Source organism: Agelaius tricolor, unplaced genomic scaffold, assembly GCF_023055355.1.
Source record: "Agelaius tricolor isolate 1412-34295 unplaced genomic scaffold, bAgeTri1.0.p SCAF_17, whole genome shotgun sequence".
Taxonomy (NCBI): domain Eukaryota; kingdom Metazoa; phylum Chordata; class Aves; order Passeriformes; family Icteridae; genus Agelaius; species Agelaius tricolor.
In genome coordinates this window covers 15,084,188-15,098,126 of record NW_027269277.1, presented here as the reverse complement: position 1 = coordinate 15,098,126, position 13,939 = coordinate 15,084,188, and the positions used below count along the sequence as shown (strand labels likewise).

The window sequence follows — 13,939 nt, the reverse complement described above, 5'->3', positions numbered from 1 at the left end:
TTTTTATTTGTTTTTTCTTTTTGTAAACCCCCACTCTAATGATGTCTGTGTTTCTTACATTAATTTGTTATGCATTTCAAGTCTTTGAGAAGGGTTGATTTGCAGTGCAGTCTAATTAGAATACATATATTTGGTGGAATATGCAATTTAGTACAATTGTGGTGTGGGTTCTGGATTTTGCAGTTGTTTGCAGACGTCTTTAATGATTCAACTTTCTGTAGTGTGACTCTTCCCAATATGATGGCTTCCTTACATGCAAATACTTTTTAGATTGAAGTCTCATATTTCAATAAATCCAAAAAATCTACCCTTGCAAGCATGTGCATAATTTTTAGTGGCAGACCTGGTATCTGACAGGAAGATATGACCCTGCTGACCTGAGCTTCTCATGCCAAAACACTCTGTTGTACAAGATGGAATAACTCAAATGAGCATTTGCTCTTATGAATTTAATAGGCAGTCATTTCCCCTGAATTTAAAGTTGGTTGGTCCATCAGGTCTTGTAGTTTAAAGAAGAAATAGTGCCTGTACACAGAATATTTCTATTGAGTGTGCTGCAGGGGACTGCTTTCTTTCAGGACAGATAGTTGTAGTGATGTGCTGGAAGTCACTGTGCTGTGTTTGCATACTAATCAATGAGCTCAGGAAGCATTAAACTCAAGAAATCCTCAGCTATCTTCTGGAGAACAAATTTGATCTTTGATACTCAGGGGAGAAACTTCAGGAGCATGAAGCCTTAAGTGTCTCTGCCTAGCATTTTGATTGCTACTTATACATATTTTGTAAGTCTGGTGTTAAAAAGCCTTTCTTTAAGATATGCAATGCTTAATAAAGAGAATTTTGAATTAACTCACTGTGGTATTTTTGCACAAAGCTACATGGCCTGGAAGCAGTGAAACGTGCATTGCACTTGTTTCATCAGGGGATCATGTTTTAATAGCCCCTCTGTACCAGCACTACAAGACAGAAAGTATTTGCTTTGCTGTGATGCATTCCTGCATCAGTGGTGAGTATTTACTGGTTTTGTGTTAAGGGTTCCCTTTCAGACTATTTTTCAGGAGCAAAGTTACAGGATGCTTAACTTACTTTTCACCGTAGTAATTTGTTTTGGCTTTGTGTGTTCAGGCTGAAATATCCCCACTGCTAACAGTGATGGAGGCAGGTATTGATCAGGTTAATTTTGGTGTCTCCATGGCCTTGGAGAATCAAAGGTGCTAACGGGTTGCTGTGTGACGCAGAGGCTTAACAAGGTTCAGGGCTTCACACCAGTTTGTCCTGCTCAGAAAAGCATCTTATCTATGGCAACAACTGCTACTGAGAAAAAAGTGGAGATTTTTAATAGGGTAAATCACCTGTTTTGCAGATTTCTGAGTTTCAGATGCCAGCTGTTAGGGGGGGCAAGGGAGGGAAAACTTGATGTGAGCTGGACTTACTGGCATTGTTATTGTTGTATATGTGCTGTGACATGGTGAGGGGCAAACCAGAGTATCCCAAGGCACTCAGAAGAGGGGATGAGGAGAAGCAAAGAGACAGTGTGTGGCATTCACCTGGTGCACAGCCTGCTGGCCCAAGCCCTGGGGCTGTGGCCCCACATGCTACAGGCAGTCTAAGACCTGCTGAACTCATCACAGCTTTAGGATGTGTGACACATTGGGTTTCAGTGCCTCAGCTTCTGGCTGTGCAGCAGGAATAGCCTTTGCACCAAGGTGCAAAACTGCAGCTGCTGCTGGGGCCAGCGGGAGCAGTGCCACTAAGCTGACTGTCCTGCCAAGACCAGAGAGGGACACCCTGCTCCTGGAGGATACCAGACCCTCCTTGCCTGCTGGGGACAGTGGCTGGTGCCATGTGGGATGGGTGGGGCAGTGGCCAGTGTGCTCCATGTCTGGCTGGGATCCCGGTGGAGGTGCCAGTGACAGGGTGAGCAGTGGGGCTGGATCCCGATGGGGGTGCCAGTGGCAGGGTGAGCAGTGGGGCTGGGATCCTGATGGGGGTGCCAGTGGCAGGGTGAGCAGTTGGGCTGGATCCCGATGGGGGTGCCAGTGGCAGGGTGAGCAGTGGGGCTGGATCCCGATGGGGGTGCCAGTGGCAGGGTGAGCAGTGGGGCTGGATCCCGATGGGGGTGCCAGTGGCAGGGTGAGCAGTTGGGCTGGATCCCGATGGGGGTGCCAGTGGCAGGGTGAGCAGTCAGGCTGGGATCCTGATGGGGGTGCCAGTGGCAGGGTGAGCAGTCGGGCTGGGATCCCGATGGGGGTGCCAGTGGCAGGGTGAGCAGTCGGGCTGGGATCCCGATGGGGGTGCCAGTGGCAGGGTGAGCAGTGGGGCTGGATCCCGATGGGGGTGCCAGTGGCAGGGTTGAGCAGTCGGGCTGGATCCCGATGGGGGTGCCAGTGGCAGGGAGGGTGAGCAGTCGGGCTGGATCCCGATGGGGGTGCCAGTGGCAGGGTGAGCAGTCGGGCTGGGTGGCAGGGGCTTGCTTGGACTGCCAGCACAGCAGTGAAGGTGTGTCAGGCCTCACCCCCAGCCCCTGATGGAGGCACTCCTGCTAGCTGCCCCTTCAGTTCCTGACTCCTGGGGTGCTCTCCCTCCCCACCCCCGGACAGGGCTCCTGCCTGGGCTTCTTGGCTGCCCGCAGAAAGGTGAGAGCCGGGACTGAAGCTGCGGGCGCTCGCATCCTCAACAGGCACATGTGAGCAATGTGCCTTTAAGACTAGCAGGAGAGCAATAGTATCTCCCTCCCTCCTGTTAATTGTAGCATGTTTTCAGCCATGCTTTCCAGTCACATTCGCAGGCTGTGAGAGGGAGCAGCGCTGCCGCTCGCCAGCCGGGTGCCAGCGGGCAGCGCCGTGCCCTGTGCCGGGCGGCTGCTGGGGCAGCGCCCGGGGCCGCAGAGCCCTGAGCCACGAGCAGCAGCCCGGCGTGCCTGACTCTGCTGGGCTCGCACATCACTCCTGCTCCTCTCGTGTCCCAAATCTGCCCGGCCGTGGCCTCCAGCCGCAGGGTCAGACCTCCGGCCACCCCACCCTGCCGGGGCTCCTGCGGGAGCTCCGAGCGGTGCTCGGCTGGAGCCTGGGGATCTGCAGTGGGTGATGCAGTGTGGTGCCTGCCTGGGGATGCTGGGGGCTGCTCTGGGAATGCCTGGCTCCCCGAGCACAAAGTGACTGCAACTAACACGAGCTTGGGACTACTTCTGGGAAGATGCCCTGCGTGTCTCCGGTCATTTCTCTCCGGCCTCAGCGCAGAATATTTGGAGTTGCTAGCTTGCTTCTGCCGAGGGGGGACAAAGGCAGAGGCCTCCAGAGGGTTAAGAGCATCTGCTTTTACGCCAAGTGTTTGAGCAGGAAATAATCTGCAGAGATACATGTGCAGCAATTCAACTGCTGCTGCTCTGCCAGGCTGCCGCCGCTGCAGTTGGGGCTGTGAGAGGAGCCGTGCTGCTCACAGAAGATGCTTTCTTGGTGTGTCCGAAGCTCCAGGCATGGCAGCAGAGCCCCGGCTGTCTGAGCTGGGGTAAATGTCTCCAGCCAAGAGGAATTATGTTGACTTGCTGGCTCTGTCGGCTCCCGGAGGTAGGTGCTGCTGCCGGTGCAATATGCCGCGATCTGTTCTGGGGATACAGTCCTCTCCTCGGTCTGGGGTATACAATTTTAAAAAATTTTCCATGGGAACAGGGATTAATTTGTAATCTATAATGCCAGACAGAAAATACGTGTGTGATTTCTTTGTGTGCAGCAGGGAGGAGAAGGGCAAAGGATACCTGAGTGGTACCTTTTCTGATTGGCAATAAAGTTGTTGCACTTAATTGGAACAAACTACCCTCTGTCTCAGTGAAATACACCTGGGAGCTTTTACTTCTTCCTGCTATATGACCTTTCCATGAGGTTGGCTGCAGTATGCTGGGTTATGCTTTGGTTCAGAAACTGGGACACAGTGCACTCTACAGGTCCCTTCATTCTGCTCCTGTGGACGTGGGGAGGACAGAGGACACCTCACAGAGAGGGAAAATGCTGCTGACAGGGAGCTGGTGGTTTTTTGAGGAGTGAAATTACACTAAAAGGAAGCAAAAAGGTGATGATCCTCCCTGAGGAAGAGGGAATGTTGAGGTCCTTAAGGGTTGATCTTGATGTTTGGAAGTAGAGAAGGAAATTTGTTTTAGAAGCAGCAGTGTATGAGTCTGGGATTTGTGTTTGCTTTCCCAGCCCTGTGGAGAGGAGTTTTGTTCAACTCTAACTACTTTACCACCCAGAATCTTTGCTTGAGGATTTTTTTGCACCAATACCTGGAAGAAAATAAAATCTGTCAGTGCCATCAAATTTACTTAGGCTTGTTTTGAAAGTTGCCTTCTTGAGAAATCCCTAACAAAATCAACAGCAGCTAATACTGTTACCTTCTCACCATCAGAGCATGCTCTTTCTGGTTTGTCTTGAGACCTCCAGTGGGAGTTTTATTCTGTAAAGATTCAGCTGAAAGGAAAGTTTCCAGCTTTTTTGGAAAAGCAGAGTTTTGGGCATTGGATGCCTCTGATTTTGTTGGCCTGGTTGACCCACGTATGTAGGTTTGCTTGCTGGCTCCTGAGTGCAGACCCTGCCAAGGAAGCCTGGCTGTGCAGAAGAGGAAGGTGCTGCCTGGATTACACACCTGCATCACATGGAGAGTGGTTTGTTTGCTCCTGGCCTTGCAGAGCTATTGATACAGCACAGCCAACATTGCCAGTGCTGTGTAACAGTTTGAGAAGTGTTTCTGTGGCACCCTGGCAGAACAAATGTGTCATTCATGACTGCACTCTTCAGGAGAAAGAGCAGCACTGTCATCTGCACTGTAAATCTCTTTAGTCACTTTTGTTTTCTTTGCTCAGGTAGCACCACACTCTTAACTGGAATGTGTGGCTACCTGAGCTTTTATGTCAGAGTGTTTGTAATTGCCTCCTCAGTTTCCCCAGGGCTGTGCTGTGTTTGACTCAGCACTGACATCTCTCATAGGGGAGTCTGGAATAGAATCCCTCTGCCTTTTTTTTTTTTTTTTTTTTTCTGTAATTTGGGCCAAAATGCAGTCAAGAGCATGTTTCCTTCTCTTTTTGCTAGAACAGGGCACTTTTCTGTGTCCCCTTCTGGGATCCTGTAGAGAAGACCTCTCTGCTCTGCAAGGCCTCTGTGTTGGAGGTGCAGAAGCAGAAGTGGGTCTGGTGGATTTGTTGTTGTGCGTGAATCAAGAAGCCACAATCCCTGCCAGGGATGGGGGCTGTGATGGTACCTGGGAAGCAGCTGCTCTCTCTATCCTGAGAAAGAGGATCCCTTCTTACCCACGCACTAGGTGATACCCAGTGCTCCATAGCAACTCTTATTTCTCCCACAAAGAGGAGAAAAATCTCCTGGCTTCACTTGGAGTGGTGAAAACACAAATGTATGAACATTCAGTGGAGTCTCACCAGTGTGGAACTGGTATAAGGTCATCTGAATGGCTTCTGTCTAAAACAGTGCTTATAAAAGGTGGTGGACATTAAGTAACACCATTGTCTGTGCAGGAAACATTAGAAAAGAATATGTATTAGTCATCCCATTTACTGCTGTTTGCACACAGACAGAATGGTGATTAGAACTGGCTGAATCAAAGCAAAATGGTTCTTAAACAAGATTTCAAAATTCAGAATTGGATTGGGCACTTGCTGGCCAGCAATTATTTTGGTCATCTTTGTGCCTCTATTCCAGCAAGTGTCTTTTGTAAAAGGTCCTTCTACAAGGACAGCAAAGTGTTGGGGTTTATTTCAATGTGTTGTGTTCTGAAGAAGTGGATGGGAATATCTTCCTTACTACCTTACTTGTATCTGCTTAGGAAATCAAACCAGTGGTATTTGAACCACAGATTATTTCTGAGCAGCCTTTCTGGTCAGCACTAAAGTTCTGCATTAACCTCTAACTATGTGGAAGTTGAGAGCTATTTGTTAGGGTTAATAATGGTAATTTAAAAAATTATAATTTATTGAACTGGAACTGGCCAGCCTTTTGTGTCACACATGCTGAACTGGTCACTTCCTCTTCCTGGCAGTGACATTCTGCCCACCCTGGAGACTGAGGGCAGGGACTTCCCCTGTGCCCCTCTGCAACAAGGGGCTGAATTTATGTTCTTATGGGCCCAGTGCTGACCTGGATAGCAGAGATGCTGGGATCTCTGCAGGTTTGCCCTTGGGAGACAATGCCTGCCCTTATCCATTCAGTGCTGGGCCTGCGCAGCCATGCTGGAATAGCTGGTGAGTCATGAGCTGCTCATCAGTCACAGGTGGTCAGGAGATGGGTAACAGGCCAAAGAAATAACTATGTGCCAGGGAGTGATTCCCCTGGTTTCTGTAGGGATTTAAACAAGGGTCTTCTTTAGGTACCTGCACTGTTTCAGCAACCATTGCATTTTTTATGGTTTGTATGCTGCTTGTAAACCAGCTACAGGTGAGTAAAGCCTGTTGTCCAGAACTGTTGAGTTGGACATAAAACTGTTCCTTTCTGAGGGTGCCTGGAGTGTCTTTAAGAGACTGCATTTGAAATCTCTCTGGCTTTGTACCACTTATAAAATGCATTCACGGTAGGTGGTGGCATCAGTCTCCTCTTAGTGAATGCAGATATTTATATTATGCAAAAGGTTTTCTCACTTTGCTAGATTCAGATGATGACTGGAGATCATTCTTGTTAGATAAAAAACTGAGTCTACCTTTAGAGGTGAATTCAAAGAGCAATTTCTATTTAATATATATAGCAACAAATAGGAACAAAGCTGCTTAAGGAGTACTTTAATGATGAATCATTATATTGCTCTCACCAGTCTGAAAGGCAATAAAAGTAAAAATGGAGTGCTAGGATGTAGTTGCTTAGAAAATGTACAGAAAGGGATCTGTATTGAGTGGGTTTTACAACACATCAAAGAAATGTTTTGAGGTGCAAAATCAAGTGTCTTTCCACCCCAAAGATGAGGCAGCTGCTATCTATTGTTTATTGTTCCAGAAGGTCATTTTCTTTGGTTGTGACTAACCAAATTTAATAATTTATTGCTTTTTAAAAAAATCCTGACTGGTTCCCCCCACCTCCGGATCAGGACAGATGCTGTCATAATGCTCCTTCAATGCTGTAATTTTTATTACCAGTCCTAATTAAATGCTGTAACTTCTGAAAATCAGATTAATTTGAACCATCAGCCCAGTGTAAATGCTGCTATCATCAGAGATCGTAAAATGTTCAAGGCGCCATAATTCTACTACATAGCTGCAGTGGCAAGTGTCCAAGGATCTGGCTACCTTTGTTCAGCTGACATGGGCTGAAATGTGAGCACTTCTGAGCAGTGCAGCATGAATAGGAATGATGCATTCCTCAGCTGGTGAATTGCACATTCTAGCCATAAGTCAACAAACATTAGAGAAATGGCATCACCCCCCCATCACTGTGATGCTCCTCCTGTGCTATAAATATTGTATGAATTCTGCACAATCGATAAAGGGGGAAATAGAGGTGGGAGGTGGCTGCACAGCAAAGCTGCACTTTAGTGGTGAGCCAGGACATGATACAGAGCAGCCCCACTGCCAGCCAAGGTTTTTCCATCCTTGGGCCATGCTCCATGAATTCAAGTTGCCCAGTAACTACTTTAGCTAATTTGCTCTACAGCCAGGACACATTCTGATCATCACTTTGGTCTTCTGGACAGTAGGACATGTTCTGGTTCCTTTATGACCAATTGGTTCCTTTATTACCAATTTCTGTATTTTGATTTTTTTTCCTCCACAGATATTAAATAACAAGTAACAAATTCTGATTCCCAACTCAAGCAGTGGCAAAGTTGTTCTCCCTACTCTGTCCCAGCTTTGTTGGGTGTGACAGTGTGGAAGATCTCACTGGTCATTACAAATATAATTACCTGGCTGTGACAGAGACAAGAGCATTAATCTGACACTGCAAGCATTGGTGTTGGAACTTCACGTTTAGATTTTCTTTGCAGCAGAGAAAAAAGCCCTCAGAGGGAACCACTACCCTGTCTCTACAGCAAGATGAGATGAATTGCAGGCTGGAAATGCCCAGTCCTCCCCAGCCCCATGGGTGGAGCCTGAGTGAATGGCTCAGGGCTGGGTGTGGGGTGGTGCAGCAGTGCTGGGTGAGATGAGCCCCCACAACAGCACCTGGTCCCATGTCCAGCAAACCACCAGCCCCACCTGGGCTGCTCTGGGCTCCTTTGGTGGAGGATCTGGCCCTGCAGGTTGAGCTCTGCCTTGCTGAATTGAGTGCCTTTGTCAGTCCCTGCCATGGAGTGGGGCTGTGGAGTGTGTGCTGCTGTTTGCTCCTGAGCATCCCAAGAGCAGCTGCTGTTCTGTTTCTGCTCCCTGGGACCTGATATTGCTACTTGATTCCACAAACCATCTATTTGATTGGCACTGCTGGTCATGCTAACTGTTCAATAGCAGTTTTAGCTACCAGACTTTATGGTGAAACCAAAGTGGCAAAATCTGTGTCAGTTACAGACTGATAATACGTGTTTGTGTCAGTGGGTGTTGTGGATCTTCTGCTCCTGCCCACTTCCCAACACCTTGACTGTGTTCAGGCAGTTACTGCTGCAGAGAGAAGACCAGCAGAGTGGGATTTGTGCCATAAAGAATTTTATGTTAGAGATTTACCCAGCAGGCTTGTTTCAGCCAAAATGTGGAATTTTGAGTGTGCTTTTATGCCAAGAGTTGCAGCATTTGACCACAATTTTTCTTTTTCAGCATATGTGACATTCAGAAAGCTCTAGGCAGACATATGATTTTAGAACAGCTATTGCTTGCAAAGGGAAAAAATAATAAAATGCAGAAGCCTATTAATTATCTGGACTTTAATATATATACAGTGGTTTGCACACAGTTATTGTGGACATTGGTATCTGGAAGACTGTAATATTAATGTTCCTAATGGGGGCTATCGTGCATCTACTGAAACTCTTATAGTTATGGATTAAATTTAATATATGCTCCCTTTGAAAAAGCCTGATTTTTTATATTTTATGGTACTCAGTGCTACGTACTCAGCTTGCAACAATAAAATAGCTGAATGCTGGAGTAAATGTACCAAACAGCTCTCTTGTCTTGATAACTTAACTGCTTTTAAATGTTAATCATCTTATTCTCTATTTTCTAAACCTGTGTGCAAATATAAAACCTCATGTAAGTAAGTAGGTCTGAGCACTGTAGTGTGAATATGGCAAATATTCTTTAGCAGTCCTCAGTTCTGCAATTGTTGCATGATCCTTGGGATCATCCTGGTGACACAGGCTACAGGAAATTTTACCCAGCAACTTCTCCCAGCCTTTCAGAAGATTATTCAGGCCTGTTTAAAGAGTACAGGTAACTGGTTCTCAAAGGTATCCTCAGGGTGGTTGTTTTAGTGAGTAATTATTTCTGGAGATTTATAAAATAATAAATCCAATCTGATTATTTTCTTGTTCCATAAGTTGAATAATCTTCGTCCTTTGTTTGCTTAATTAAGGAGCCTGCTGGTAATGCAAATAATTTCCCATGATGTGGACAAATCATTCTTCAGCCTTCTTTTTGCTGAAGAGATCATATAATTAGAACCCTTTCCATGCAATCTGTTTTCAGGCACTTAAATTCTATGCATTTCTGTGTTTTTCAGCATCTTTTTGAGCTGTGGACATTAGAGGTGGCTTCTCTGGGATGGCAGAATCCCAGATTTTACTGGGATTCTCACTAGCACCATACACAGAGATGATGACTTTTCTAACCTTGCCTCTCTTCAGACATCTAAAAGTGTCATTAGGTCTTGTAGCTCCAAGATGGCCCTGGGACCTTGTGTTCCATTTTTCTGCTCTGACTCCCATATATATTTTCAATTCTCCAACTTTCAACATAACAGTTCCCCCTTCTGTAAGTGGGGTAGATTCTTCCCCACTGCATTCTTTGGTCCTAGACAAGTAGATTTGTGTTTTTCTCTGTTACAGTGTCTGATCTCTGATAGGGCTGGGCGCAAGGAGAGGGCTGAGTTGTTTGACTCTGCTTGTCTAAGTTTGGCAATATTTATCACTTAAGCCAGTTCTGAGTTGCATTGGGCTGTGAGAGTTGTCTCTGTAGGCCCAGTTAAAAGCACTTCCATTCACTGATGGTTCCTCATTAAAATTACATCTTGCCAATTATCAGTGATCTTTAAAATGTGCTGTAGTAATTTCAGGTAATGATATTCTTACAGTCAGTGTGTGATGTGTCATTGAGCTGTTTGCAAAAAAACAAGTTTGCAGTGCTGGCACAGCTGCTAGTCCCTCCCCCCCCATCCCCCCTTTATTAAATAGATTAAAAAATGTCAGGATTATTCCAAAGGCTGCTGGAGGTTCCCATCACATGCAGGCTCAGGAGGCCCTGCAGTCACAATGATTTCTGCTGCTTTCAGGTCCAGCTTCCTGGGTGATGGTTTCCAGGAGAGACTGAGCAGGTTGCTGTTGAGGTATTCATAAAATCCATGAAAGAAATAAAGCAAATTACAAAATTGGTATTTGAGCACTCTTGTTTTGCCATACTTTTCATTGGTTCTGAGGCTTCTGCTGGTATTTAAATACATTTTGGTTTTGTTTGTTCCTTAGGAGTTCAGTCCTCTAGCAATTGCTCTGTGATGCTGCTTTGGGTCTCGTGCCCAGGTGACCACTTACAATTGCTGGACTAATATTTGTGGCCCACCCAAAATGCTCCTGTCCAGCTCCTTGCCTCATCTGTCTTTTCCTTAGCTTGATCATCTTTTTCCCTTGTTCTGCCCTTGAGGTGCTTCCCTTCTAGCAGGAATACAGAGCAAAATTTTTCCTCTTCCAATCACTGGGCTGTTGTTTTCTATTTCCTATCCCCTCAGTGCTCACCCTGGTATTTATTATTTATTTAGTACCCCTTGACTTCATCTCTGAGACTCTATGATGCCACCTTGATTACTTCTTCCTCTCTCTTTTTGCCACCTTCATTTTTTTCACAGTTTTTTCTTGAGCAGTCCATTTGTTTCTTTGACACTAACAATTACTGACAGCCTGGTATCCTGTCTCCAACAGTGGCAAATAGCAGATGCTTAGAGAATAATGTAAAAAGCAGGGTGAGAATATAATAATCCTAATATATCCTGGCAGCAGTGATCAACGTCATGTCTGCCTGGCTGTTGTGAATGTGTTTAAGCACAGCCCAGTGGGGGCTGTGCCTAACACCATGTGGGTGAGGAAAGGACAATTTTACAAGATGGCAATTTTTTTTGTGTAACTGCCTCTTTCTGAAAGTGCTGGCCTTTCCTTGTGCCACTGCTTTGCTTAGCTTAGCACAAACAGCCACACTCTTGTTTCTGAGCCAGTGCTGAGGTTTATTCACAGAACTCCTTGTACCTGATGGAGTAGGAGCTTGTGTTCTCTCCCTTCTGCCTCCTTGAGATGGTTGCAGTGTGGCAAGATGAAAAGTCCTTGGGTTTGGTTATGAGCCCTCGTATGATTGTGCTGCTTGACAGATTCCTGTGGTGTTCAAGCTGACTGCAATAAAATCTGATAAGTGTGATGCTGAAAATCTGTGAAAATCATGGCCACACAGGGAAGGGAGGGACATAAAGGAGTAGGAGAAGTTAGGTGGAATGTTTGGGGGGCTTTTCTCTCTGTATCTTCATGGTTGCTTAGGGATTCATTCCTTATTTACAGGTTGTTTCCTCCAGTATTCCTTCAAATCTGAAACAAGGTCTGAACTGTGTGAAGGAGGTAGAAAAATGCACTTCAATTTTACAAATGCTAGATTTGAAGTTGTATTTAAAAATACCTCTGTTAGTATGTAGAATATATTATCCAGGGTACTGAGCAGCTAAATAAGATGAGGGATGCTGCAGGACCTTTAGCTCCTAGTCCTTCATCTGATGCTTCCTTTGTTGCCATCACTGCCTCTGTTAACATCACATCCACAGGACCACTTAAACTTGTAAAAAAGAAGGACCAGCCTCTGCTTTAAAACTTCTTTCTTGCTTTATATTTATTACTTTATTCTAAAACCTTAAACTCCAAGTTTTTTACCATGTGATATTATACACTTTTAATCAAACTACACACCCATAATCTAAGTTCTATCATTCAATTTTGGAAGCTTTCTCCATGGCTTCAGGTCAAATGCAGTGTTCTCTTGGGGGTCAGTGTCTGTCAGCACAGAAAGTCTAAAATTCTCAGCAACCAGGGTTCCAACACTGCAGCATCCAGCACCATAGTTTGATTTATCCTCACCTGATAGAATTATTTTCAGAGTCTTATTTTCTTCACATGTTTTCTGGTTATTATTTTGTACATTATCCACAACATTTTTGGAGTCCTTGGGACTTCTTTAGGATAACATGTGAAGGACCAAAGGGAAGTTGACATGACTGATTATCAGCACCCACCTCTTCACTGTTTGACCTCACCAGTAAGGAAAAGGGTTCTTCTGTCCATGGAGGTGAGGCCACAAGTCCCCCCAGCTCTAAGTGCTCCAGTGCTTGGTGTGTGATTGTTGAATAAGGCTGGGAACCGTTCTTCCTGTCTGAGCCTCTAGTGTGCCAAGTGATGCCTGCAGTGGCTGCAGAGGATGTTCAGAGCAGGGTGAGGCACACAGTGTGCCTTTCCCAGATGGAGCTTTCCAACTTTGTGCAAAGTTGTGCGTGCCAGAGCTCAGGAGTGTGCATGTATGCAAATTATCTCCTTAGGAATTCAGGGCAGAAAGGCACAGAGCTCCTTTGCTGCCACAGGGAGCTGTATCCAGAGACTCAGGGTGGAAATGTGCCTCCTGATACATGTTTTAGTTCTGTATAAATCATCTGTAAGTGTGGCTCACTCTCTTCATTTAGCTGGTGACACTGTTATTTAGGAGTGATACGAAACAGTCACAAAATAATAAGGACTGCCTGAGAAGAAAATATGTGCTAAAGCTCTTAGGTGTAATGCTAATTTAAATAAAACATGGGCTGTGTTGGGACTGAAGAATATTTCTTCCAGAAATCTTAATACTATTTAAGCCATGGATGCTTAAAAGTTGGTTGGTAGTTTTTTTCTTTCCCAAAATGAAGATGCCATGATTATTTAAGAATGTTTTAGACTCCTTTTTAGGTTGAATGGATTCATTTTGTTCTTAAAAGAATATTTTATTGGTATCTTAGCAGTAGAGGCACCTGTGCTCATCTAATGTATGCAAATGCAGCCCAGCAGCCTATACCCCTAAACACGATGGAAAGCACAGAGAATCACTGCTCATCACACTGCCAAGTCAGACCATGCTTCAAGTTAGGCTGATATTACTTTAATGATTGTTAATGCAGATAGGGTGCAGAGAAAAACAATGTGAATCTTTGTAGAAGCTGAATAAAAAGAAATGTTGCCAAAATAAATCTCCAAATTCTACATTAAGCCAAATTATAAATATGCTAAAGGTAATAGACATTTTACCTAGGAGGTGTTTATTGCCCCCACTCTTTATTTCTCTGGAGATTATTCACTGTGGGGGCATGCTGTAAAATCCTGTGCTAAATTGATAACCTTGTGCTACTTGCAAACAAAATTTGGTTAAATCGGAGTTATTGCTGCTATCTCACAGTGCAGATGCTTTCTAGCTGTGGTGTAAAAATTAGTACAAACAAGTCTTATTGTCTTGAAGTACTCATTTATAAATATTAAAAGATAGGTGTGCATTTTTTAATGTGAGATTCTTGGAATTTGGGTTGGAGCGTGGCTATGATAAGAGGATGTTCTGCTGACAGTAGAGGAACACTCCTGGTGCAGGAAGCTCCCAGTGCAGCTGCAGTGAGAGCTGCAGGTTGTGCCCTGGGTGGGGAGATGGCCAGAGCCCCAGACAAGGGGCTGGAACCAGCACTGACCCTTCACCTGACAAAGGACACCTCTGCTGCTGGCTGGGGGTGGCCAGGAACTCTGAGACCCTGCAGGAGCTGGTGAGCAGCAGCAAGAC

At 45.4% G+C, this 13,939-nt stretch overlaps 1 protein-coding gene across 3 annotated transcripts in view; it reads left to right on the top strand.

Annotated features, from left to right (window-relative positions):
- The first annotated feature begins 2,751 nt into the window (after positions 1 to 2,751).
- The window catches only part of HTR2C (5-hydroxytryptamine receptor 2C), a 217,808-nt gene continuing 206,620 nt past the window's right edge, over positions 2,752 to 13,939 (top strand). For 2 of the 3 annotated variants that reach the window (XM_071442559.1, XM_071442558.1), the window contains exon 1: positions 2,754 to 3,566. The gene's annotated coding sequence lies outside the window, so the exon portion shown is untranslated. Of the gene's footprint in view, positions 3,567 to 13,939 lie in introns of all 3 variants that reach the window. The other variant, XM_071442560.1, reaches the window with a different exon arrangement.